At 41.0% G+C, this 27,407-nt stretch overlaps 1 protein-coding gene across 1 annotated transcript in view; it reads right to left on the minus strand.

The window, feature by feature from the left end:
• Positions 1 to 26,617, minus strand: part of ASPHD2 (aspartate beta-hydroxylase domain containing 2) — a 163,455-nt gene extending 136,838 nt beyond the window's left edge. Inside the window, exon 1 of the mRNA XM_073629401.1 lies at positions 26,416 to 26,617. The gene's annotated coding sequence lies outside the window, so the exon portion shown is untranslated. The remainder of the gene's footprint in view (positions 1 to 26,415) is intronic.
• Positions 26,618 to 27,407: the final 790 nt, after the last annotated feature.

Below are 27,407 nucleotides of genomic sequence, written 5' to 3' on the forward strand. Positions count from 1 at the left end.
ACTTCTTTTGTTTTTTATCAACAGTCTTAATTCTCTTAATATCTTTCATATTCATATAGATATATGCAGGTTTATTAGAGGGTTAGCACGGATATTTCACCTTATACAATGTAGATCAGGGGGCCTAATGCATGGATAGGGGGATCGGCTTTTGTGCGCCCCTAATGGGCGGGCCACCGCTGGGTTCTTTACTTTTAGAGCAGTAAAAACGTGGAACTACCTCCTTCAGGGAGTGGTACTATCTGAGAGTGCCGACAACTTTAAAACACTTTTAGATGTCTTCCTCAGGAAGCATAATATACAGGGCCATGGGAATTGTTAGAGAATAAAAATCACACACACATACAATTTGAACTGGATGGAGCTGTGTCTTTTTTTTAACCTTATAAACTATGTACCTCAAGATTGTTGATAAAGTAGGCATTGTGGCAGTTCAATTTCAGTAATGAATACTGGCAATATATGCATTTTTCAGTCAATCAACCATTCGATCCAGGCAATTAATTGATTGAGTGTTGAAAGCTGACCTATCACACAACATTTTCTAGCACTGATCTGATTGCTTTTACACTGTCAACACATCTAACAACATATCAGCACAATCGAATTGTAAAAGCTCCATCTCCTAAAGATTTAACAACTGTATAGTGCCAGAGCCTATCCAGATAGTTGCATTTGAATGTGGGGTCTGACTGAAAGTGGTTCTTAAGGCAGGTTTTTTAAGGTAAAAAACTTTTATGTTCAGTAACCCCCCCTATATAGTTACTTAAGACTGATCTCAATCCAGCCCTGCTCCCAAGAGCAGCAGCCCTCTTCCTCCTCATTGGACATGGAGGCAGCAGCGAGAGCCGTTTGTTTATGGTGGAGAATGATTGATTTGTTCAGCTGAAAATGGCAATATAGCTCTGACTGAGCCAAAATATTGAGTTACATACACCTTTGAGCATTTTTTGTGTTTAAAAATGTTGACGTCTGGAGCACAGTGGACTGCATACAGCCACAGGGCACATTAGCCACTAGGGCCCTTTAAACATGATAAACAACCACAGAGAAGACCTAATACAAACTTTGTCTGTAGATAATCTGCATGGGAAGTATAGTTCCACTCACTGAGCCAGTGACAAGGAACATGTATGCTGCCCAGGTAACTGAAATTTATGACATTACACATATATCAGACTCACTAAGCTGTGAAGCTGAGGGATCAGCATGAGAAACTTGAAGAGTATAAACTATCAGTGCAGAAAAATATTCTAAACTAAAGTTGCTGCTGTAGACGAAACACTCTTCATGCCTAAGCATTTTTCTAACACTTGTTGCTTACAAGTAAAAATCAGTATTTTTTTGCTAGAAAATTACTTAGAACCCCCAAACATTATATATATATTCTTTTTAGCAGAGACCCTAGAGAATAAAATAGCAATCGTTGCAATATTTTAGTCACACTGTATTTGCGCAGCGGTCTTTCAAATGCAATTTTTTTTGGAAGAAATACAGTAAAGTTAGCCCAATTTTTTGGATAATGTGAAAGATGATGTTATGCTGAGTAAATAGATACCCAACATGTCATCTTTAAAATTGCGCACACTCGTGGAACGGCAACAAACTATGGTACTTAAAAAAAATCTGTAGGTGACACTAATTTCTACAGGTTACCAGTCTAAAGTTGCAGAGGAGGACCTGCGCTAGAATTATTGCAATTGCTCTAACGATTGCAGCGATACCTCACATGTGTGGTTTTAACACTGTTTACATTTGCGGGCGCGACTTATGTATGCGTTCGCTTCTGCGTGCGAGCATGGAGGGATGGGGTGCTTGAAATTTTTTTTTTCCTTATTTTTTTTTTTACACTGTCCCTTTAAAAAAAAAAAAAATTTGAATTACTTTTGTTTCTGTCACAAGGAATTTACAGTACAGGGTGATGCCTGCAGCTGCAGGCATCACCCTGGCAGTAAAACCCCTTGAAGCTGAAGGCTGCTAATTTGCGTTAAGTCGGAATGAAGGAGTTAAGATGTCAGATCTTTTAGACTTAAAGTAGAACTAAAAGGAAAATTTTGATTTCATTTTTGATAGAGTAAGGGAGGGTTATAACTACTGTCAGGTTTTTTTTTGCTATTTGTGTCTGATTGGAGAGAGTTCCGTTCACTTCCTGTCTCATAGCCCAAGCAGGAATGTGAAAGGAAATACTTCCAAGTGAGCATACCTCCCAATCGCACTGGATTCGCCGGGACCGTCCAAAGTCCCAGTAACCTGGTGGATTACGGCTGTATCTCGGAATGGAGCCCAATGCCGGAACAATTTCCGGCAATAGGCTCCAGTAACTTGCACGGAAGGGCGCACTAGCATGGGTACCAGTTTAACTCACACCACAACTCTTGCGGGTGTCTGGGGTCCCACAACCGTGATTGCATCCAGCTGACTCTCACACTAACTAACTGCATACAGAGCGAACTGAAACCTCCACCACCTCCTCCTTCCCAGCTCTGATGTTTTCATTTACACAGACAAGAGGAGGAGGCAGGGAGAAGGAGGGACACTGCTCTGGATGTGCCGTTCTGATCTAAGGTCTGTAGTTAACACAATATACCTGACACTTAACAGGGGAGGGGAAACAGTGACTAGGAAGGGCAGGCAACTAATATGTATGCTTGGAGTGATTTTGGGGAAGGGGCTTTATAGCTGGTAATCCAGGACTGATACATTTTTATAAAAGTCAAACGGTCCACGGACAGATGCGTTCTATGATCAGTAACGAAACCTCTGCAACACTGAATGCCATTCTGAAAGCACACTGGATGCAGGGCAGCCCAACAACTCAATAGCATACTGAGCAAGTTCTGGCCAATGGTCTATTCTCATGACCCAGTAAGCCATGGATCGTCAGCTGGAAAGCTCTCCATCTCTGTTTTGGCCCCAAGGTAATCGTCCACCATGTGATGCAGACGCTGCCGATGGGATGTGGAAGCTGACAGCCCCGGGCGGCGAGGACTAAAAGAATTCTGAAATGCCTCACTTAGGCGGACGCCTTTTTCAACGCTCCTCTCTTGACCAACAGAAGACTCAAAACCACGTTTTCCATGACACTGTTACCTACTGGAGTCAGGAAAAATGTTCAATAAAATCCTCTTTAACGTGTCCTCAAGAGATTTTATCTCCTGCACTCTCTGTGGGGACGGGATATGTTCGGAGACCTTCCCCTTATAACAGTGGTCAAGGAGGGTTACCAACCAGTAATCATCCTTCTCCTTTATGCCACGTATTCTTGGGTCCTTTCGCAGGCTTTGAAGCATGAGGTTGCCCATGCGCCTCAAATTTGCAGAGGCTTGAGAAGCAGACTCCTCGGGGTCACTCAGGATGATAGCATCTGGAACTTCCTCCTCCCAGCCACGTACTACTCCCAAGGGTCCTGGGATTGGAAAGCCATCGCTTACAGATTGACGCATGTCTTCCTCTTCTTTGAAGCCTATGAAAGTGCCAGAATCCTCCTCCTCGTCTTCCTCCCCTCTCTCCTCCTGTGTGTTTTGTGACATTCCCTTCCATAAGATGGTAGGGAGATGGAACGGCCTTATATGAAAAGTAGTAGCGCCTGGGAACCTGCCATTGTGGTACAGCACATTGTGCGAATTCACGGAAGGGGGCAGAATCCACCAGGCTGAAAGGCAGAAGTTGGAGAGCCAACAGCTTTGACAAGCTTGCATTTAGACGCTGGGCATGTGGGTGGCAGGGACTCTGTTTTTTTTTCCGCTGCAGCAGATGAGGCAGAGAAATTTGCCAGCTACAGTTTACAGCTGGTGGTGTGCTGCTGGCAGAAGTGCTGTTAGGACCTGGGACACCCTGTGCTATACCATCATCCCTGTCAGTGAAGGCTGCTGGGAGGTAATGACTCTGTATAGCAGGGGCAGACTGAAGTGGGTAAGGAGAGGAGGAGGAGGAGAAGGAGGAGGGACAGATTTGGGCCCCTTTTGTGTGGCTTTTAGGTGTTCTTGCCAACGGGCTGAGTGGTTGGACGTTAAATGCCTTGTTAAGCATGTGGTACCCAAATGGCTGGTGTTTTTTGTGCCATGTTTGATGTACCTGAGACACAGTTTGCAGATAGAAACAGTGCGATCTGCTGCAGATGTGCTGAAAAAGGCCCAGACAGCTGAGCTTTGGGCAGTGGGTCAGGAGATAACAGCTGCAGAATGTAATGGAATAGGGTGGCTGTTCTCTACTCTTTCTTGATGTTGGCCTCCTTGGGGTTGTGTTATGCCTCACCTTTTACTTTCCTCCTCTGCTCTATCTGGCACTCAAGTCGCATCAGTGACCTCATCATCATCTCCATCTCATCCATCATCATCATTACCACTGGAGACAACTTGGCAATACGCTGCGGCTGGGGGAACATAAATGCAAATTTGTCTACCAGTGTTCTCCCCTCTCTCTAGGCTCATATTCCTGTCATCCTCAACCTCAGAACCAACATCTGAGTCCAGTAATGGCTGGACATCATCAAGGAGCAAGTGGCTGACGCTGTGGTCAAATAACTCAGCTGACTCCTCCATGGCTGAGTTTGGGTCTATGGCAGGAATAGATGTGGACAAGAAGGCAGGTTTATCCACTCTGGCAACTGCAGGGGACTGGACACTTGCCTCAGCTTGCATGACAGAGGATGAGGTGGATGAGGAAGGTTTAGTAAGCCAGTCCACCACCTCCTCTGCATGCTGTGACTGGATAGCATGGGCAAACTCACTAAACAGAGGAAATGATGCCCTGCCTGAGGAACGACCACCACGCCCCCTTTGCCTGTGGACACATTTGTTTCTAGCCCCCTTACAATGCCTATCCTTGTTGTCCTCCCAGACATTATTGGGAGGGAGGGGGCGGTGCTTATAAGCAAATGTAAAGAAGAAGTGGAAATCTGTATGTAGATGCACTTTAATCAATGTAAAGTGGTGTTTGGTGCACTTTAATTTGAGTACTCACACTACACAGACACACTCCATGGATACACTATAATATATGCAACATAATGCACCAAACGTAGTGACGCACAGAACTATATGGCATTAAGCTTGCAGTAACGCACACAGAAATAAATGGCGTTAAACTTGCAGTAAAGCACAGAGATGTAAATGGCGTTAAACTTGCAGCAATGCACAAAACTATATGGTGTTAAACTGGCAGTAATGCACACATAACTATATGGCGTTAAACTGGCAGTAACGCACACAGAAGTAAAAGGCGTTAAACTTGCAGTAACGCACAAAACTATATGGCGTTAAACGGGCAGTAACGCACACAGAAGTAAATGGCGTTAAACTTGCAGTAACGCACAAAACTATATGGCATTAAATGGGCAGTAACGCACAAAACTATATTACGGTAAACTCGAAGTAACGCACAAAAAACTATATGGCGTTAAACTGCCAGTAACACACACAGAAGTAAATGGCGTTAAACTTGCAGTAACGCACAAAACTATATGGTGTTAAACGGGCAGTAACGCACACAAAAGTAAATGTCGTTAAACTTGCAGTAATGCACAAAACTATATGGTGTTAAATGGGCAGTAACGCACAAAACTATATGGCGTTAAACTGGCAGTAACGCACACAAAACTATATAGAGTTAAACTTGCAGTAACACACACAGAGCTATATGGCGTTAAACTGGCAGTAACACACAAAAAACTATATGGCGTTAAACCGGCAGTAACGCACACAGGAGTAAATGGCGTTAAACTAGCAGTAACACACAAAAAACTATATGGCATTAAACTGGCAGTAATGCACACATAACTATATGGCGTTAAACTGGCAGTAACACACAAAACTATATGGCGTTAAACTGGCAGTAATGCACACATAAGTAAATGGCGTTAAACTGAGAGTAATGCAATCAAATAGATGGTGTTCAACCCTCACTACACTGACGCTATCTGAACTGTGCCTACTCTAACTGCACTCTGTGCAAAGTTGAATGATGGTCCTCCTCACTACACTCACACTATCCCTAGACTGACACTAAACAATTATTCTACACTGACAATTGAAGCAAAATAGCACAGTATAGCACACTAACTAACTAATAGCACTGAACAGAGCCCTGTTCTATCTCTCTCCACACCGAAATCACACTGAAAATGGCTGCCATTAAAAGAATATTTTTATACTGTGGGGCGGGAATGAGCCATGATTGGATAAAGTCATGATGACAGTGTCCAATCATGACTCTGACAGTGCACTGTGCCCTCACTGGCTGAAGCTTTCACTGCTTCATCCAATCAGGGCTTGCAATGAACTGTTCAGCGCCGCAATGCTTTGTGATTGGTTCAGGGGGCCGAACAAACGGTCGAATGACCTGTTTGTTCGGATGTTTGCATGTCCGAACAATGAAAGTTCGGCCCGAACTTAAGCTCGGGCCGGACCGTTCGCCCATCCCTACTCTGCATTCTACCTGCTCCCTAAATGTTCTTCACCTGTTGAGTGTTACCAATCCTGCTGCACAAGCCACCTGCTAGCTACCCATCAAGCATCTGCCGCCTGTTGTCTGCCTAGTCCCGGGTCTACTGCCAGCCGCTGTTCCAGTGATCTGACTTGCTCCTGGGGATGCACCTGCTGCCTGCTGCTGCAGTTGACAGAGCATCTTTCAGGCACTAATACCTCTACGTGCTTTCGCCACCACTGTTGCAACATCAGTGGTCTCAGAACCGGGGCTGTATGAGAGGCCTCCCTCTACACGTCAGGCTCTGCCACAAGGTACATGACAGGATGTTTCTCTAGCACTCCTAGATGCCTTTCCTTTTGGAAAAAACACATGACCTTTGTAAAATTGTAAATGTGTTTAATGCGTTTAGCTGTGTCAAGCATTTGAGCATTAATTCATTGGTCAGAATAATAATTTATTCCAGCCATTAAAATGAATTAAGGCTCAAGCACTAACGTGCCTAGCGTTAATGAGCGTTTAGATGCCTTTAGAGGCGTATAGATGCATTTACATGCATCAAGCATGTTTTTCTGCCAAATAACACTGCTCCTGGATGCACTGGCAGTGTTTTTTTCTGCCTATAAATGCCGCTGTCTCTAAACGCCTCTAAAAGCCTGTGTGCATAGACACATTGGTTAACATACAGGGGCGTTTAGAGACAGGAAAAAAAATTGCCAGACACCTTAGAAGCAGCTAAAAAAAGGTCCAGTGTGCACAGGAGGCACAGCAGACAGCAGCATTGTCAGTCTGGGGAGGATGGTAGTGTTAAATGTATTAGCAGTTTTAAATACACTAAACAAATTGAAGCCAAACTCCAGTTCCCACTTTATAGTTAGTTACAGCAAACATTTTTTTTTCATTTTGGGATGAAGGTTTTACATGAACAAATAAAAGCTGAATAAATATAAATCATATAAAACACTACCAATGTTAAGTGGGTTGTCTCATTCATTTAAATTGCTACATTCTGCTGGAGAGCTTGTGCTTGTGAAAAACAACAGATTTACTGGCTGGATCACCAGATGAAAATAGAAGAAAGAAAACTTAAAAAAGGAAATGATTGCAGCCATCACATCTAATGCCGCGTACACACGGTCGGACTTTTCAGCTAAAAAAGTCAGACAGCCCGTCCGACAGACTTTCGACAGACTTTTGACGGACTTTCAACGGACTTTCTAACGACCAGACTTGCCTACACACGATCACACCAAAGTCCGACGGATTCGTACATGATGACGTACACCGCACTAAAATAAGGAAGTTGATAGCCAGTAGCCAATAGCTGCCCTAGCGTTGGCTTTTGTCCGTCGGACTAGCATACAGACGAGCGGATTTTTGGGTCCGGCGGAGTTACAACGTAAAGATTTGAAGCATGTTCCAAATCTAAAGTCCGTCAGATTTGCGACTGGAAAAGTCCGCTGAAGGTCCGGTGAAGCCCACACATGATCAGATTGTTCGCCGGATTTGGTCCGTCGGCGTCCGTCAGACAAGTCCGGTCGAAAAGTCTGACCGTGTGTACGAAGCATTAGAATTGGTATACTCCAATATAATAAATGCTCGCTTTTGGGTTTATTACTGCTTTAAGCAGTTCTCTGGGCACACAGAAAATTGTCTTTGTTAATCTAAAGGCATCATTTTTCTGCTTTATTTTTCTTCGTGATTGCTTATAATGTTATTTATGCTAGGTTCTTTTTAAGGAAACATGACATTCCTTGATATCTCCCATGATGTGATATGTTTGTTATGGTGGACTAGATAGATGGTCCACACACTATTGATGCAATAATATATTATAAAATAATCAGGTCATTTATCTTGCAGACTCAGCTGCCATATTAAATATTTCCTTTTCTAAAACCTGTTAAACAAACTCTAGAGCTATTGTATCAGGAATTACATGCTGTCTGCTGAAACAACATGAGGTATATGACTTTTCAGGTGCTGCCACAAAGTGGTCCAAGATCTGTCTCAGAAGTGATGCAAAGGACCTCCAACTGTCCATGAGTAAACTGGAATCCTAATCAGAGGTTCTAAATGAACAATCTTTCAAAAGTCTTCATTATGCCTTTGTACGGTTTCATAAATCTGTTATAGATTTACCTGGCTACTGAAATAAATGTAAGTTGTTATGTTGTACAGATACTGTCTGACCAAGGCTCTTTCTGAGAAGACCATTTAAAAAAATACTGAACATTTTAAAATGTTTTCTTCTAATTTGTTCTGAACTTTAAAATGTAAAAAATGTAAGCTGATAGTTGATGAGAACTTCTTCTTTGATCATGGATTTTGTTCAGTCTCAAGGTCAACCTTATTCAACTGCCCAATCACTACTACATAATGTCAACAGTAGCCACCCTCATCTCTGTTGTTGCCACTGTTCTCTGATCAAGTTGGTGATGATGCCCTCTACTATTCTGGTCTTAGGCTCGATTCACACCTATGCATGTTGCTTTTGAGCGTTTTTGGAGGTTTTTTTTTCATGCTTGCCGCGTTTTTGAGCCGCGTTTTTGCGGCGTTTTTGCGGCGTTTTTGCGGCGTTTTTGCCGCGATTTGCGTTTTTTTTTTTTTTTCATTTTTTTTTACAGTCTTAAAAAAAAATTACAAAAAAAAAACAAAAAAAAAAAAAAACGGCAAAAACGCACCAAAAACGCACCAAAAACGCTGCAAAAACGCTGCAAAAACGGTGCACTTGCGTTTTTGATGCTTGTCCATTGAAAACCATTACATGCAAAACGCTGCTTTTTGCATGAAAAAAAGTCCCCGACCCTTTCCAAAAACGCAGAGATACAAAAAAGCATTGATGTGAACATGTTCCATAGGAACCCATGTTAAAAAATTCCCGTGCATTTCTGCAAAATGCAAAATGCATCAAAAAACGCGCTAGTGTGAATGGGGCCTTATTGCTGGCTCTTCAGCTCAAGTTGCCATGTGGGGAAAATGGGGAACATATGAAGTATGCTCCCCGATCTCCTTTCAGTTTAGAAATCTTATTTACTAGCATAGCATGGAGGTATTAACATATCTCCATAAAGAGAACCTGTCACCACTGTGCACATTGTCACCAGGGACTTCTCAGCACTCTATCAGTAATAATGTTAAATGATAAAAATAAAAAAAAAATAAAAAATATAAATTTAAATTGAATAAAATAATTTAAAAAATAAAAAAAACAAAACAAAAACCCATATACGCAACACATCAAACAGTCATAATGCACACTTGCTAAACGGTCATGACACACACAATAATGATAAACAAGTGCAGATCAGATCCCTATTACCCTATTGTACTATACACAGTTAGGTACCCCCTCACCTGTTACAGGTTTGGGAATAACTTTAGTGTCATCATTTTTTTTAATGCTAAATATAAAAAGTTTTAAACTTATTTTTTTGTAACTTTAAGTACCTGTGATTTTTACCAAAATGCGCAATGCTAAATGTAGACCTAATTATTATATAATATTAATATTAATATTAATTCAATGCAGTATTATCCTTTATAGTTAATAAAGATTTTAGAAATTACATTGATAAGTGTACACCAATGATTATCAAAAATATTGCTTTGATAAACATTTGCACAGATATAAAATTATTTACCAAAACAAGCTGATATTTTATATTCAACAGCAACAGAATTGGACTGTCAAAAGCAAGAATCCACATCTGAATTGCCTGGAACATCTGAGTCATTGATTAAATTCCTGACTTCAATTACTTCCTTTTTAAAAGGTTTATATACATTTTCCAGCAATGACCTTGCGCTTATTCATAGATAATGTGGAAATGTTAGATGTTATGTGTGAAGCTTTTGATATAACTGTCATTAATTAACTAATTACTATCATTTAAAAAAAAAAAAATCAGATGACATTTTAGTAAATATATACGCAAAAATGTAATGAGTTCCCGATGATCTAATTTAAAGTTTTACCTCCTACCCACCTACAGTTTGTTTAATACCTTCCCCAGCTTGATCCGCCATGCTGTGAATACATTCATAAATTAAACTCCTCTGAGAGTCACCAAGTGACTTCTTAGGCAGCCAGTGGCTCTCAATTCTGACTGTCACTGACAGATGGTGTCCCCACTGACAATTGGGAACCTATCAGAGTGGTTCCGGATGATGCAGTCTGCTATGATATAGTGATGAACACTGCCACTTTCAGGTTGCAGTGGGATCTGCAGTACCATCTATGTAACAGTGTAATTGACCAATAAAGCTTTAATTGATTAACAACTTGAGTTTCCAGTGCTGTGGTGGGATAGCAGCTATTTGTTTTGGTACCATTTTAAAATGGCACCAGTAATCAGAGACTTCTGCAAGTCCAAGCAAGTCCAGGCTGGAACCACCAGCTGACTGTATTGTGCTTCTGATCTTTTGCTACACAGCGCTCCAAAAACTGCTTGTAGCACAACACTTTTGTATCATGTTTATATTAACACTGTAGTGATGTCATAAGTGATGGCATAGCACTTCCTTTGAGTACGGAGAAAGTAACAGATGTAACAGATGTTGCCACTCTGTCCACTGCTATAGTGATCTATTGGTGGGTGATTGCAGAAACAAAAAGTGTAACAAAAAAAGAAAAAAAGATTTACAGTGCATATATATATATATATATATATATATATATATATATATATATATATATATATATATATATATATATATATAACAAAAAAAAATTGGTCCTGATTATTGGTGAAACACCCAGAATAAATGGCACCACATCCCTGAAGTAAAAATGAGCAAATGAGTACTAAGGCTTTTATTAAATTAAATTTAGTTTCAGGCCTTTTTTATAATTTTAGTATTGAAATTTCTCCTTTCCTTCCCTCCCCCCTTCTTTTCTCCTTCTCCTTTCCCACCTATTTTACATTTTGTTTTTTTCTTTTCATTTCAAAATATATTTTTGTTTTTTCATTTTTTTACCTGTTTATTTGCTCATGTAATGTATTCAATGGAATGTCCTTATATTTTTGTAAAGATTAAGGTACACAACTGGAGAGTGCACTGTTGTTTTGACACATTGATGGGCTTAGGCTGTGGGTGGTCCTGAATGCCATGCTCATCCTCTACTCCGTTATGTATTTCCCTTTCCATTCTCAGCTTTCCCTACTCTCACTCCCCTGGGTTTGGTCCATAGCAGTCACACGAACACCCGGGGCACACTGTAAATCTCACTCTGTGCCCATTTTACGCCTTGTCAGCGGGAGGTCAGGAGCCCCTTCCTGGTCACGCCTCACAGCGTTCCCTCTACAACATCCTGCTGCCCTACGATTGCGCTGCGGACTCTGTTTAGGCTGCGTGCCATTTGCCCAGCTTTAGTCTGTGTGTCGGTCGCAGCCTTCTCACTGCCACACTGCACTCTGGGGCTTGTAGTCTATCGGGCTCTCGGCTCCCTGCGCATGCGTTCAGGTGTCTACACGTCCGCATCGTGTTGGTGACGTCACACACCAACACGATGGAGGGCAGATAAAGCCGGCTCACCTGTCAGTTTAGCTGCCAGAGCCAGAGGGTAGGACTCAACATAGACAGTTTGTGACTGGTAAGTTTCTGCCATACACTGTGTAATGTCCCTGATCTGTCTATATTACTATTGCTTGGTTCCATATGACCATTCTTTATTGTACACCTAATTAACCTTAAAAATAATGCTTTATTCATTTATCTTTACATTATTTGTCGAGACAATGTCCCGGGTATAATTTATTTAATTTAGATAATCTCCATTAAACTTTATTAATCAGTCATTTCCCATTTTTTTTATTAATTAGCTGAATATTTAGTAATTTACATTCCCTTCCCTTTTACTTCAATAGTCACCAGAATGTATCCCTGCAATTACCATCAGCAGGCCTTCTGAAGTCTTCCCTCCACCATATGCTCTGTTAGTTAATAGTCTGAAAGTAAGTACTATCTATACCTTTTGTGTCCCTGGCCACATTTTGTTTTCAGCCAGGATCATCCTCCCCTTTTTTCTTTAGTTCTAGTTCCATATACACATGTTATTAATCTTATATGTATGTTTAATACATATATACATATTTTTCTTTACTCCTAGTTTTACCTTTCTGTCCTCTGTGACTGCACCGAAATGGCCTCGTTTGGGGTTTTGTGCTAGTTGCTGGTTATGCAGTGATTATTCTGTGTAAAGGTTGCTGCGGGGTAAGCTCTTTTTGTGCTGTGTCCAATATACACTGTGCTCTCCTTCTTGTTTTTGTATTTTTCTTTTTTGTATTTTGAAAATAACATGAATATGTATAATTTGTCTGTTGCTTGTATTATTATTTCTTTATCTCTGTATTTGTAGTGTTTATGTTGATATCAGTTTTCGGTCTGCACATCCCTTGAGGAAGCATTTCAACGAAACATGTCGGGTTAATGTGCGGCTTTATCATCTGAAATTTACCTTTTTGTGACCACCGTAACTGTGCAATATCTGTGAAAGATCTGTTCTTTGTGTGTCTTTTTAACTTTGAATGTATATTAAAAATTATAGTTTTTTTATCTAATACTATTCTTTTTTGTGGATTCTTCTGCAACGTTAAAATCCCTTGCTTCTCCCCACTTTTACTCACATATATATATATATATATATATATATATATATATATATATATATATATATATATATATATATATATATATATATATACACTGTGTGTTTTTCCCATGAGTAAGCCATGAGGGGGGTGTCGAAGTGCGTCAGTGAGGAGCTTAGTGACATCATCACGTACGACCAAAATGCTAATATTATCCCTTAAGGGGGCAGTGTACAATTAAAGTGGCAAATCTGTTCCAGTGCACTTTGTTTATGAGTACATTTCCTTTTTGGATTTTAATGTTTTTGGCCTATAAAGTTGAAGCTTTTTAAAAGATACTGTGCTATGATATCCTTTTGTCTCTTCTGAGCACAATTGGAGGAAGGTGCTGGCAGGTGTATCCTGAGAGCCTTGGAGGTCTGGTGGTGAAGGACCTGTTAATACATCTGGAAAAGCCAGAGGAGATTTGTATTTTGAGGTGCGGAGGTGCTGTGACTGGTGACGGAACACACTGAGGTGGAAAATGTACACATTCACACAGGACACCAAAGTTTTTGTGTGAACCCCTTTTTAAAAAATTTGATGCACATTATTAATTATGCATGTCATTCCTTTGAGATGGACTTATTTACACATTATTAATGCACATCCATAGTTATACATGTCATTTATTTAGGATGAACTCATTTGCACATTATTGATGCATGTTAACAAATACACATGACACTTTATTTTGGATTGAGTTGTTTATTATTTTTGATTTAACAGAGATGTTGCATAAAGTTTCTGTGTATTTATAAACATATATGCATATGGGTTTGATATAGTTTGCGCATAGTAGTAAAATAGAATGTGGACTTTAAATATATCGCCACACTATAGATAGAAGAATAATTGATGGACTCTAAACACCATATCTCAGAATGTAGATAGTAATGTGGCTTATAGACTTTATAACACTACATTTAGGATTATAGGATGCTATGCTTTTGATCTATTGGAGGATTATCTCTATGGGGATAATGCTTCAGGATCATGCTGTGATGCTTGCGTTGATATGCTAACTTTGTTCTTTGTAGGTGACAACAGATCTACACTTCGGCTGAAGTATAAGGTGTTGATATATTTTCAATGTACTAACCATTTACTGTGAGCTAGTTGTAGGGCTGTACCTAGATTATTATTATTATTATTATTATTATACAGAATTTACAGTATCTCACAAAAGTGAGTACACACCTCACATTCTTGTAAAAATGTTATTATATTTTTTTATGTAAAAACACTGAAGAAATGACACTTTGCTACAACGAATGTACAGCTTGTATAACAGTGTAAATTTATTGTCTCCTCAAAATAACTCAACACACAGCCAATGGCTAAACCTCTGGCAACAAAAGTGAGTACACCCCCTAAGTGAAAATGTCCAAATTGGGCCCAAAGTGTCAATATTTTGTGTGGCCCCCATTATTTTCCAGCACTGCCTTAGCCCTCTTGGGCATGGAGTTCACCGGAGCTTCACAGGCTGCCACTGGAGTCCTCTAAAAGGAGGGGATCATGCTCTGCTTCAGTATGTCACAGTACATGTTGGCATTCATGGTTCCCTCAATGAACTGTAGCTCCCCAGTGCCAGCAGCACTCATGCAGCCCCAGACCATGACACTCGCACCACCATGCTTGACTGTAGGCAAGACACAATTGTCTTTTTTTAAATGGAAAATCCCTCAAGGGGCTTTTTAGCAGCTAAGTAGGTATTCCAATCAAAGTGATCATAACAAAGTTAAAAAAAATTGAAATTCTTTATTTGTGTTATGCCCTGTACACACGGTCGGATTTTCCGTCGGAAAATGTGCGATCGGAGCTTGTTGTCAGAAATTCTGACCGTGTGTGGGCTCCATTGGACTTTTTCCATCGGAATTTCCGACACACAAAGTTTGAGAGCAGGCTATAAAATTTTCCGACAACAAAATCTGTTCGCGTCAATTCTGACCGTGTGTGGACAATTCTGACGCACAAAGTGGCACGCATGCACAGAATAAATTCCGAGACAGAACTGCTCGGTCTGGTAAAATTAGCGTTCGTAATGGATATAGCACTTTTGTCACGCTGCAATGTTTTAAATTGTTTAATGCAGCGCACTCTCTTCTTTATAATGCTAGAAGAATGAAGTTGTTTTGCTGCTCATATTCACACAGAGTTCTCACAAATGTCTTTCTTTATTATTTATCGTGATTTCATGAATATTAAATTTTTATTTGTCACATCTCTCGAAAAGAATTACATTTTTGGATGTTTTTAGATTTTGGTTTTTTTTGTTCTTTTTTTTTTAAATCCTGATCTCCTGTTATTTTTTGTATATATTTTTTTTTTACTCCAGAATAGTTTTGGTTGTGTTTTGTGTGTCAAGTTACCACAACACCAAAAATCTCTCCTGCGCTCAGGTATCTAGTTCCTCAATGTGTGGTATGACCGAATGCTTCAGTGGCATCTGCCGTCTTGCAGCCCTGCTCAGAATAATGGGTATTCATGGACTACAGAAAAAAGAAAGAAAGGAGGGCGCACCGACCTAGTGCATTACCACTGGTAACATTTATTAAAGAAAATTAAAACAGCAAATGAATACTCACAAACGAGCATGAATGTCAGGCATGGACAAATAGCTGCAGGTGAGCAGTAACAAACATCAAAAAAAATATGTTTGGTTTGATGTTTGTTACTGCTCACCTGCAGCTATTTGTCCATGCCTGACATTCATGCTCGTTTGTGAGTATTCATTTGCTGTTTTAATTTTCTTTAATAAATGTTACCAGTGGTAATGCACTAGGAAGTTACCACAACACCATTATTATCTTGTATTATTTAAGGAGGTTGTATTATTTAAGGAGGTTGCTTGGTGTTGGTGTCTCTTGTTAATTTCACATTGTATTTTTGAAATGTACCTGCCTCCTCACAAACAAACTGTCCTTTTTGAAGGAAAACACACATAGGCGAGTATAATATAACAAACCAAAAATGTATTAAGGGGTCCTAACCAAAGAAAGAGGGAGGCAACCCTGGAGAGACAGCAGAAATTGGTGAAGCCTTTGGCCCCCAGGGCACACATCAACTATTTTCAGTCAAAATTGGTGGCCTGAGGAGTCCTTATCTCTGGTCCAGAAGTCCAAGAGATCATGAACAGCAGCAGATGACATACATGTCCCCAGGATGTGGTCATACAAGAGCCTGCATCTTTTGTCAGACCAGACTGAACCCAGGCCATCACTTTCTTGTCTTCCTTCCACTCTTCCTTCCATGCTGTGGTGGTGGAGTTGTGGCAGGGGGAGGAGGAGGAGGAGGATGATGAAGGATGATGCAACTCACACAGGTGGGTACTGGGTGTGATTTCGCCCCTCACCCCCTTATTTAATGTTTTACAAAGGATGTTGGCCCTCCTGCATGTCCTGCAGTTTTGTGGCAGCCATGCAAGCAAAGGCCTCTTCATGAGTGGGGGTGGCTCTGAGGGACACAGAAGCCTCCTGAATCAGCCTGAGTGCAGAATCCTCCACGTTACTCCCCTTCCTGGGTCTTTTGGTTGGAAAGCGGAGGGGAGGAACCTGCGATTCTGTGAGGCTCCTACTGGGCCCTGCCTCCTCCTGGCTGCCACTTATCCTGGCCACTTCCTGGCTGCCACTAACCCCCGCCTCCTCCTGGCTGCCACATTCCACAGCCTCCTCCTGTGTGCCACATTCCACAGCCTCCTCCTGGCTGAGGTATTCCTGTATATGAAAAAGTGACATAGTTTTAGTTTTTTCTTCATCAATCACACACAATTTTCATCTCATGACTGTTGCAAATTGAATGTTAACAAATAGAAAAGATTATCATTCTGAGCCCAGCATTTTTCATTCTTGTCCCAATTATTTTTGCCCACTACTGTCTATTGATATGTAAAACACTTTATTAAATCAGCAATTCGTGATCAATAATAACATCTAGTAATCATCATTTATTTATTGACCAGAAATCTGTAGAACAATGCTATACCTGACTCAAGCTGGGCTCCTCCACTTCTTCCTGGCTGGAAGTCCCAGGTTGGATATCGGAAGCCTCAGCTGGGGTGGAAGATAGGGTGGAAGGAAGAGTGGAAGGTAGGTTTGAGAGGGATTCCCTGACTTCAGTCTGGTCTTACAGAAATCGCAGCCGGGGGACATAAATGTCATCTGCTGCGGCTCCGGATCTCTGGGAATCCTGGACCTTCTTGCGCTCCCTAAGATAAGTGCTCCTCAGGCCACCAATTTTGGCTTTTAAATAGGGGATGGTTGTCGTGGGGACCACCGGCTTCACCAACTCCAGCAGTTTCTCCAGCGCTGCCAGCCTATTTTGTTTATGATTATAATGCGGGTGTTTCAGCTGCCACAGACAGGTCAGCTCCCTGAATTTGTCTATGAACAGGGGGAGGAAGTTGTGGTCATTGAAGCCATCCATTTTATCTGCAATACACAAGACAAACCCTAATGTCAGGCTAAAGTCTCCTAATCTTGTCCCAATATAGGCCTCAATCTACAAGCAGTATAGGCCCAAGTTTAAACGTTACCTTCGTTATCACAATCGGCACTTCCGATACTCCTTCCTCCGCTCACAGATCGTACGTACGATGCACGCGTGTTACGCTTTATATACACTGCGCATGCATGAAACTCCGCCCGCCCCGATGTTCTTTCTAGTCTATTCCCCGCCCCTTCTCGTTCGGCGCAGTGGGGAAGAGCACATGGCCGAGACACAGAGCAGGTGCGTGATAATTACAGCAACAAGGAGGAGGAACCAGAAACGTCACGATCCCGGAGGAGAAAATTTAAGGCCTCAAATATGGCCTTTGTAGAGAGGATGGAGATGGTGGACATACTGAAGAGGGCCGACTATGATGGGAAGTGTGGACCTTACCCCAACCCCAATGTCAGAAAGGCCAAGATCATGGCTAAAGTTGTGAAGAGTCTGCACCGTAATTTTGGGGTAAGTCGATCCAAGGATCAACTGAGGAGGTGGTGGTCGGACCTCAAATTAAGGGAGCACGATCAGTATAGAAGGATCAGGAGAGTGCTGCAAAAAAGTAAGTAGTTGTGCCTATTCTTTATTTGTATTATGTTAGTGCTGCTCCATGTGCTTTTCTTTACTGTTGTACAGTTTAAAATGGCAACTTTCATGTTCATGGACACATTATTCGTTCCTGGGGAAATATTGTTCGTTCGGCCAATAAAACACCATGTTTTGTCCAGATGCAGTTCAATACATTTTTTATGGCCTACTTCTCTTAACATAATTTTGTTGTCTAGATGGGTCAGTAACTAGAATGAAATGCAAACTAGATTCTGTGTAAGGAGAGGACACTCAGCAGCTGTTTACACATATGGACGCTGGAGCACTAGTGTGGGACACCAGAACACCCTTTTTATTAGGGGGCCCACACAGGTGCTCCAGTGTATACTATAGGGGTGACTCCATCTGTGAAGCTTTTACAAAACAGGTAAGTATTCAAGCTTGACAAAGGAAAAAAATATTTCTTCATCTTTCAACTCTGCCAAAACAGACAATTGTACCCCACTTGCAAGCAATGTTTCATATTCCTATTTCTGCCATCAAATATCTGTGTGCTAAATATACCTATTTTTTTCACATAGGAGAGAAAAGACTCAGAGGACACCACTCATCAGAGGAGACCACAGACCCACCACCTCATGAAGAAGGGGAAATCCCCCAAACCCAACCAGAGGAGGAGGAGGGAGACGTTGTGGAAATAGTCACCACAACAGGTGAGTGTCTGTGACCACAGGCTCAGGTAAGAGATGGATGCCTGCATATTTATAATACATGGTGTTTTTTTTTTTTATATATTAGGTGATCGTGATGTTGTGGAAGAAGGTAATTTCACCAGTGAAAGTGCCCAGATCCTCATCGGGGAGATAATGGGGTATAATAGGGATTTGGAAAACATCAAGCAAAACATCAATGATGTTCATAACAAAATGAAGAACATCATTGATGTTTTAGGGAGCATTTAAAACCCCTCGAAATCCCTAACTTATTTCTGCTTTATTATTGTTTTTTTCTGACAATTTTTTGACATATAGAAAATTTTGAAGATGCACACAGTGTGTCAACATGTGCTATCTGCCATCACGGGAGATTAATGTACACATTTTGGGGGTGCAACCCCTTCCTCAATAATAAAGTAGCTGAGAGGAAGGGGTTGCACCCACAAAACACGTCCATTGATCCCCCATGATGGCAGCTAGCACTTGTTGACATTAGGCAATTTGTGTGCATCTTCAAAATTTGGCTTTTCCAGGGGTGACTTCACCCCATCTGCTGAACGCAATATTAAACACAGTTTATAAATACTCATGTCTGATATTGCCTTCACTTTCTATAAAAGTTGAACTTTGTAAGTTTCAGAGTTGTGTATTTTTTAATGGTTTTAAACATGCCTGTTTTACCTTAAAAGGCAATATCTACTTTTAATGTGACCTAAAAAATTGTTATACAACAAACATGTTGGTTTGTTCTAAAAAACCTTTTAGAAATGCACATGTGATTGTGCTTTGATTAAAAAGATTGAGAAACAACAATGTGTGGCTTCTTCTTTCAATGCTCAAAAGCATTTCTTGTAGTAAAGTTGGTGACAATGGGGGTTATTTACTAAAGGCAAATCCACTTTGCACTACAAGTGCAGTTTCAGTGCAGTCTCAAGTGCACTTGTAGTGCAAAGTGTATTTTCCTTTAGTAAATAACACCCACAGTGCTTTCTAATTTTACACAATCACGCCATTTTCAGGACTCCCCAAATTTCGGTCATGGTCAGCTAAAAGAAAGCCAAGCAGTAAATCAAAGCAAATATTTGTTCAGTTTAAAATATATTTTTATTTAAAAAATGTCTCAGACATTGTCTGGCATATTGATGGCCCCTCTACCCGCAAAATATTCCATGTATCTTATACGGACCTCGCGGGCACTCTGGGGGGGCAAGCCAGGACGGCCAGCTTCAAGCGCCATCAGGGTTGGTTCATTAATATTAATTCCGGCCTCAGGCCCAACTGAGCCAGCATAGTTCCAAGAATTTATCCTTATAAAGTTGTGGAGAACACAGCAGGCCAGGGTGATGTGATTGAGTTTATATTCCGCCATGTGTATCGGTGTAAGAAATAGGCGGAACCGGCTGGCCATTATTCCAAGTGGTGTTCTCCACCACTCTTCTGGCTCTGGCCAGCCGGTAATTAAAAACCCTCTGGTCCGGGGTAAGGGTCCTCATAGGGAATGGCCGCATAAGATGGTCCCCCAGCGCAAACGATTCATCTGCAACAAAGACGAATGGGAGTCCTTCCGCATTGTCTTCTGGAGGTGGCAAGCCCAAGCTGCCATTCTGGAGATGCCTGTAGAACTCCGTGTGGTCAATGACTCCACCATCTGACATCCGGCCATTCTTCCCCACGTCCACATACAGGAACTCGTAAGTAGCCGACACCACCGCCAACATCACAATACTATTGAACCCCTTGTAGTTGTAATAGTATGACCCAGAGTTGGGGGGTGGGGTGATGTGGACGTGTTTCCCATCAATTGCCCCGACGCAGTTAGGAAAGTCCCACCGCTGGGCAAAGTGGGAGGCCACAGTCTGCCATTCCTGTGGGTTGGAAGGAGACTGTGGAGTCAAACAAGAAAAATAAATTAATCATTTTGCACATGAACATGGAAAGCAGATTAGACACAAACATTCTTGGCCAACATCAGTATAACATTTATTTTAGGGAGTATTTAAAGACAAAGGTATAAGGTCCACCTATCAGATTCCTCCCCCCATCCTCTCATGGGCCATTTAAAAAATTTTAGGGGGTGGATGTTTTGGCCAGGTAACCCTCTCCACTTCATTTAGCGATAAATGCCTAAATAATGTGTATTACTTTGGCCAGCCCCTCCTTACTTACACTATTGGCAGCCCACTGGACAGGTAAGAAGTGTCATAATACAAAGATATAAATACACGCTGTACACATTTTAGCACATTTTTACATTCTGCTATTACCTATCAAGATAATAATAGGATACAAAAACTTTAAACAGTACCATTTGAAAGTATTAAGGCAGACCCTTGCACTACATGCTTTGGTGAACTCATCCATAAATCTGACCACAAAAGAGGTGGGTATATAGTGTGTATGGGTTTGGCAAAGTCAGCAGATAGAGGATTGGTATCAGCTGATTTAGCAGTTGGGGGGAGGGAGGGTTTAAAATGATTGAAATTGAAATGAAAAAAACAAACCTCTGACACTCTGCCTGAATTTAAAGCACAAATCACAATTTTAAACATTTCAGGGGGTATTTAGGGTAAAGCACTACTATGGAGCTGACAAAATACATTGTTAATTGAGTAGACGAGGTAGATATAGGCCCAGGAGAGCATGCTGGGGAGGTAAGTGAAGGCAAATATGTATGAAGGATAAAAAAATTTGTTAAAAAAATCCAGCATGCATGAGGACAAAGGGGACATTCATAGCATATTACAATCATGGTAATTAGGGAATGAGGAAAGAAATACAATATATTAACAAACATTAAATACAATAAAATGTGATGTTAAAGGATAAAAATCTTACCTTAATATGCTCCTTCTCTGGGATAATGATCCCCAGAGCCTGGGGGGAGATGCCTGTCGAGAACTTGAGGTCCTGCAGGCTTCTCCCAGTCGCCAAGTACCGCAGGGTGGCGACTAGCCTCTGCTCCGCAGTGATGGCTTGCCTCATGCAGGTATCCTGCCTGCTGATATAAGGGGTCAGCGAAGCCAACAAACGGTGAAATACGGGGTCCGTCATCCTGAGAAAGTTCCTGAAATCGTTAGGATTATTCTCATGGATCTCACGGAGCAAAGGCATGTGACAGAATTGGTCACACTGGAGCAACCAATTTTTGGTCCATGAACTCCTCCTCGCCCTGTTCATGGACTGGGCTTGTGTCAAAGTAAGAACCCCAACACCAAGCCCCCACACAGCACGAACTCTACGATGAGTACATACACGCAACATGGCTAGAAAACGGTCGGCTGGTCAGAACGAAGTAACAGAACGCACTGAAGAACAGCAAGGCCTGTAAAGAGCGACCTGAAAACCAGTAAGGAATGGACAAGAACACAATGACAAATCAATGGGAACTAGCTGCACGCACTGAAGACCAGATACAAACCCACAAGCACAAACTGAACAGCAGAAATACGATCTGAAAACCACAAGTCTGAAAAAGTGCGAATCGTCTCTCACCAAACTTTTACTAACACGAGATTAGCAAAAGCAGCGCAAAGGGTGCCGCGCTTGGTATTGAACTGCCCTTTTATAGTCTCGTCGTACGTGGTGTACGTCACCACGTTCTTGGCATTCAGAAATTCCGACAACTTTGTCTGACTTGTGTGTATGCAAGACAAGTTTGAGCCAACATCCGTCAGAAAAAATTCATGGATTTTGTTGTCGGAATGTCCGATCAATGTCCGACCGTGTGTACAGGGCATAAGAGTAACAAAACAAAGGGCATGATTTACATGGGAGCTGTAAAAAGCAATTAAGATCCTTACATATAAAAAACATTTTTTCAATGTGAGCAAGTCTCAAGTATACGCAATACATATTAAAATGCCGTAAGCTTATGTAGAGTTTTGCATGATAGGGATATCAATGCTTACGGCATTTTAATATGTATTGAGTATACATGAGATTTTCTCACATTGACGAGATGTTTTTTATATGTAAGGATTTTAATTGCTTTTTACAACTCCTATGTAAATCATGCCCTTACCTCCTTTGTTTTGTTACTCTAACATAAATAAAGAATTTCAATTTTTTAACTTTGTTATGGTCACTTTGATTGGAATACATATATGCGTTACCTATTCTAGACACAATTGTCTTTGTACTCCTCACCTGGTTGTCGCCACACATGCTTTCACCATCTGAACCAAATAAGTTAATCTTGGTCTCATCAGACCACAGGACATGGTTCCAGTAATCCATGTCCTTAGTCTTCTTGTCTTCAGCAAACTGTTTGCGGGCTTTCTTGTGCATCATCTATAGTAGAGGCTTCCTTCTGGGACAGCCATGCAGACCAATTTGATGCAGTTTTCAGCATATGGTCTGAGCACTGACCCCCCACCCCTTCAACCTCTGCAGCAATGCTGGCAGCACTCATACGTCTATTTCCCAAAGATAACCTCTGGATATGATGCTGAGCATGTGCACTCAACTTCTTTGGTCGACCATGGGGCAGCCTGTTCTTAGTGGAACCTGACCTGTTAAACCGCTGTGTGATCTTGGCCACCGTGCTGCAGCTCAGTTTCAGGGTCTTGGCAATCTTCTTATAGCCTAGGCCATCTTTATGTAGAGCAACAATTCTTTTTTTCAGATCCTCAGAGAGTTCTTTGCCATGAGGTGCCATGTTGAACTTCCAGTGACCAGTATGAGAGAGTGAGAGCGATAACACCAAATTTAACACATCTGCTTCCCATTCACACCTGAGACCTTGGAACACTAATGAGTCACATGACACCGGGAGGGAAAATGGCTAATTGGGCACAATTTGGACATTTTCACTTAGGGGTGTACGCACTTTTGTTGCCAGTGGTTTAGACATTAATGGCTGTGTGTTGAGTTATTTTGAGGGGACAGCAAATTTACACTGTTATACAAGCTGTACGCTCACTACTTTACATTGTAGCAAAGTATCATTTCTTCAGTGTTGTCACTTGAAAAGATATAATAAAAGATTTACAAAAATGTGAGGGTGTACTCACTTTTGTGAAATACTGTATATAGCGCCAAGAGTTTACACAGTGCTTTACAACATAAACAGTACGATTACAATACAATTTAATACAGTAGGAACCAGAGGTCCCTGCTTGTTAGAGCTTACAATCTAGATAGACTGTTTAACTGGGTAAACAGTAAGTGCTTATATGTAAATCTTGCTATGAGTTCTGTCACCTAGGGTCCTTACTTGACCTGGTGCCAGTTTCCTGCAATGTTGTATGATGTTTGTAATTAAATTTTGCACTTTGACTAAAGAACTTTTTATTAAGTGGCATGCCACATACAAACTTTGTTTTTTTCCTAATCTGCAGCGGCCTCTCTGGGGTTATTGCCACACTTAAAGGTCACACTAATGAGGTTTCATTTTTATCACTTATTTATTATAATTTGGGTTAAATATATAGGGGTGCACCAATTTCCTACAAGTTACATTGGGAAAAATTACAGGAAAATTTTACCATATAGTCATCCAAATAAAATCTTGCTAAATCTTCCTAAAAAATATAAAAATTATCTTGGTATGCAAATTAATCACATACTTATTTTCAAGTTAACCAATGCATGCTGATACTATGTTGTAATATTGGCCTGGGCATCTAGACATCAATTTACTCTGGTTACCAAAGGGTTAAAAAGTTACGCCGGTACTTAAGAATTTATTATATAAACATTCAGGAAGTGTATGGTGGGATCTGACTGGAAAAATGTGTATATAAAAATCTGTTATCACTAGTGGAAGTTTCTCCACCCAAAATTCCACTGAAATTGATCTGGGAGCAGCAATAGAGTGACACAGCTCTGATTTAGGCAGTGAAGGAACATCTCCACGTAAATTATAATAATGTAAATGCTGACTGGGAAACTACTTGTCTGACCTGGGCTGTATTACAAGATGAGCGCTAAACTTAATTCCTAAACTTTACACCTTTGTGTACCACCTTCAGTGAGAATGTCTACCACCAAAGAGAAGTATTGTGCTACTGATAGCACTAGAGGCCCAGCATTAAATCTTTACTTTTGCTACTCGATATTGGCAGTGGGTCAGCTAACATACTCGTGGGGTGGGCGGTATTGTAGCAGGCTGTGTATCCTTGAAGACTACTTCAAGTTGTAGGCCGCAAGGGTTCTTGGGCTACTCCAGGCAGTTGGCAGGGTCCAACCGCCCTGCACGCGGGGGTTCCTTTCAAGGAGAGCGTTCTCATCAATGTCCAGGACCAGGAGAAGATTGCCATGGATCTCCGTAATGCAGGTTCCGGTTCCTATTGGAAACCGACTTCTAGGGAGAGAGCCAGACATCGCCCCCCTTATTACTGGAGGACTTGTCACCTTACACACCTAATGACCTACAAACCTAATTACTGGTTGCTTGGTGTCTCAAACTTGTACTTGGTTACACTTAGCAACTACACTCCTCTTACTGGTCTTGCCGAGTTAACAATTTGTAGTGGTGTTGCTTCATACCCTGTCTTGGCACAGAATGGTTAATGTTACTTTACTGAACAAATGCAGCATAACAGTTTAATATGAACAACGTCTTTGTCCCCAAACTAATTTCAGTGGAGTGGCTGCCCAGGTATACCTCTATGAGGTGATAGTTCATCTTGATATTCTCCATGGCTTGGATGTCCTCTGAAAATCCTGGTGCCTTCAGCGGACTGCAAGGGGCAGCAGCCCCTATACCATGAACTGTGAGTGGGAACAGAAGCAACCAAGGACCCTGTACCTCAGCCTTCCCCCTTTTTATAGCACAGGTGGGCTGGCTGGGACTAAAAAGCCCAGGAGCTGAACTCACATCACTTAACCCTTTCCCCCAGCATGGGTCAGCCGCTAACATGTTTCAACCTGACTACACACTGACTTCTCTATGAAAGGAGAACTCCAAGTAACAACATATTTTTAAACAATTGAAACTGTCAAAATTAGTCCTTTGCTATGTTTTTGTTGCTATTAAATTATTCTGCGCAGAGAGAGAATATTAATTACAAACCAAAGACTCAATAGGCCCAAGTTTTTATAATGTTTGTCGGCCATCTGTGACTCTTTCCATTCCTGTGAACATCAGAATGGTGGTGTCACCATTCTGATGTTCATTCTGAAATTCCTTTTGCTTATCCCACATTGTATAGTAACAACTTTCTGTCTAGAAGTGCAGATAACCAAAATTTAATGGGCCTTTTTTTGAAGTGAAGTCAAACATCTAACTCAGTTACCCTTTTTAAACTTTCATGGTTTGGGGTAATTTTTGCAATTTACTTGTAGTAAGTGTTTAAACGGTGCTAGAGTCTTTAGTTTTTTTTTTACTGTATATATGCACTTTGTGCTTTACAAATACAAAATATTCCCAGAGCACTATGTATTTTAAAAAGAAAGGATACAGCAGAAGATATTTCCTTTCAGAAACTGTCTCTAAACCTGAGACAATGCCTTCTGAACGGCAGATATTGAGGCAGAGAGGGATGAATTACTTTATGTAAATATTAGCTTCAGCTATTGGGATCGCTAAACAGCAAGCTTTTTTTTTGGGCAGCAGTATGTAAAGAAAAACTGGTTTCAAGAGGGTATAGAAAAGAATCTTTACTTACCCAATCCTCTGTGCTGATGAACTGGTCCCTGTGTAGCATCTTCTCCTGTAGGCTCCAGTGGTCTAGGGTCTTGACATCATCCAGACCAATTCAGGTTCTATATTCTTGTATTTGACGTGATGTGCTGAGAGACAGTCCACCATCAGAACATAAGGGAGCACCTGCCCCACCTGCAGATGATTGGATAAGTAAAAGTGCTCCTGCCCTCCCATAGAATAAATGAGCAATTACATTGTGCATCACCACTGCAAGGGAGGATTTTCAGATTTCTCTGAGTTGGGCTTTAAAGCAATACTTATGTGGGGAATGTTGGTTAAAACTCTAATTGTTTTGAGTGGGTTTCTTAGTTGGAGGAACAATGAAGAACAGTAGACCTCACAGCCCTGAGCACTGTGGTAAATAGCAGATTATATGATCTAGTAGGGAGACCTGTCAGGAGATAGGTGACAGCATTCTGCTTATATGCTAAAAGTAAAATGCCCTTTAAAAAAGCGGCCTTGAAAACCATGACATACATAAGCAAGCAGATAAATGACTTTGTAGCTGAAACAACAGCACCATCTTCTGGCCACCAGTGTCCTTTACATACTGCGTTTGTCTCAATTTACAATAAGGTGTACCAATATAAAAGTAAATTGTATTTCATTGTTTCTAAGCAGCAGTTTCTGTTGTAATTTTTTTAAGCAGTACTTAAAGTATGCAAACAATGTATGTTTTGCTTAATATTGGTTTATAATAAATTGTTAAGCAACCTTATTGTAATAATACGTTAATTATAATTAACTGCTGATAATGAGTATATTGCCATCTGTATATACCGGGATTTGGTTTTCTGAGGCTGTATACCTCCCTGTATATACTGGATCTAAATATATATTATAATTTAAATAATGCTTCTTTGCTTCTTTTAAGCATACCTTAAGCTGGCGGCAGAGCAAAAGCTGGGTCAACCAAAGAAAAGGGCTGGGAATATCACAGATAATGCAGATGAA

Source organism: Aquarana catesbeiana, linkage group LG01 (genome assembly GCF_042186555.1).
Source record: "Aquarana catesbeiana isolate 2022-GZ linkage group LG01, ASM4218655v1, whole genome shotgun sequence".
In the NCBI taxonomy this organism is placed as follows: domain Eukaryota; kingdom Metazoa; phylum Chordata; class Amphibia; order Anura; family Ranidae; genus Aquarana; species Aquarana catesbeiana.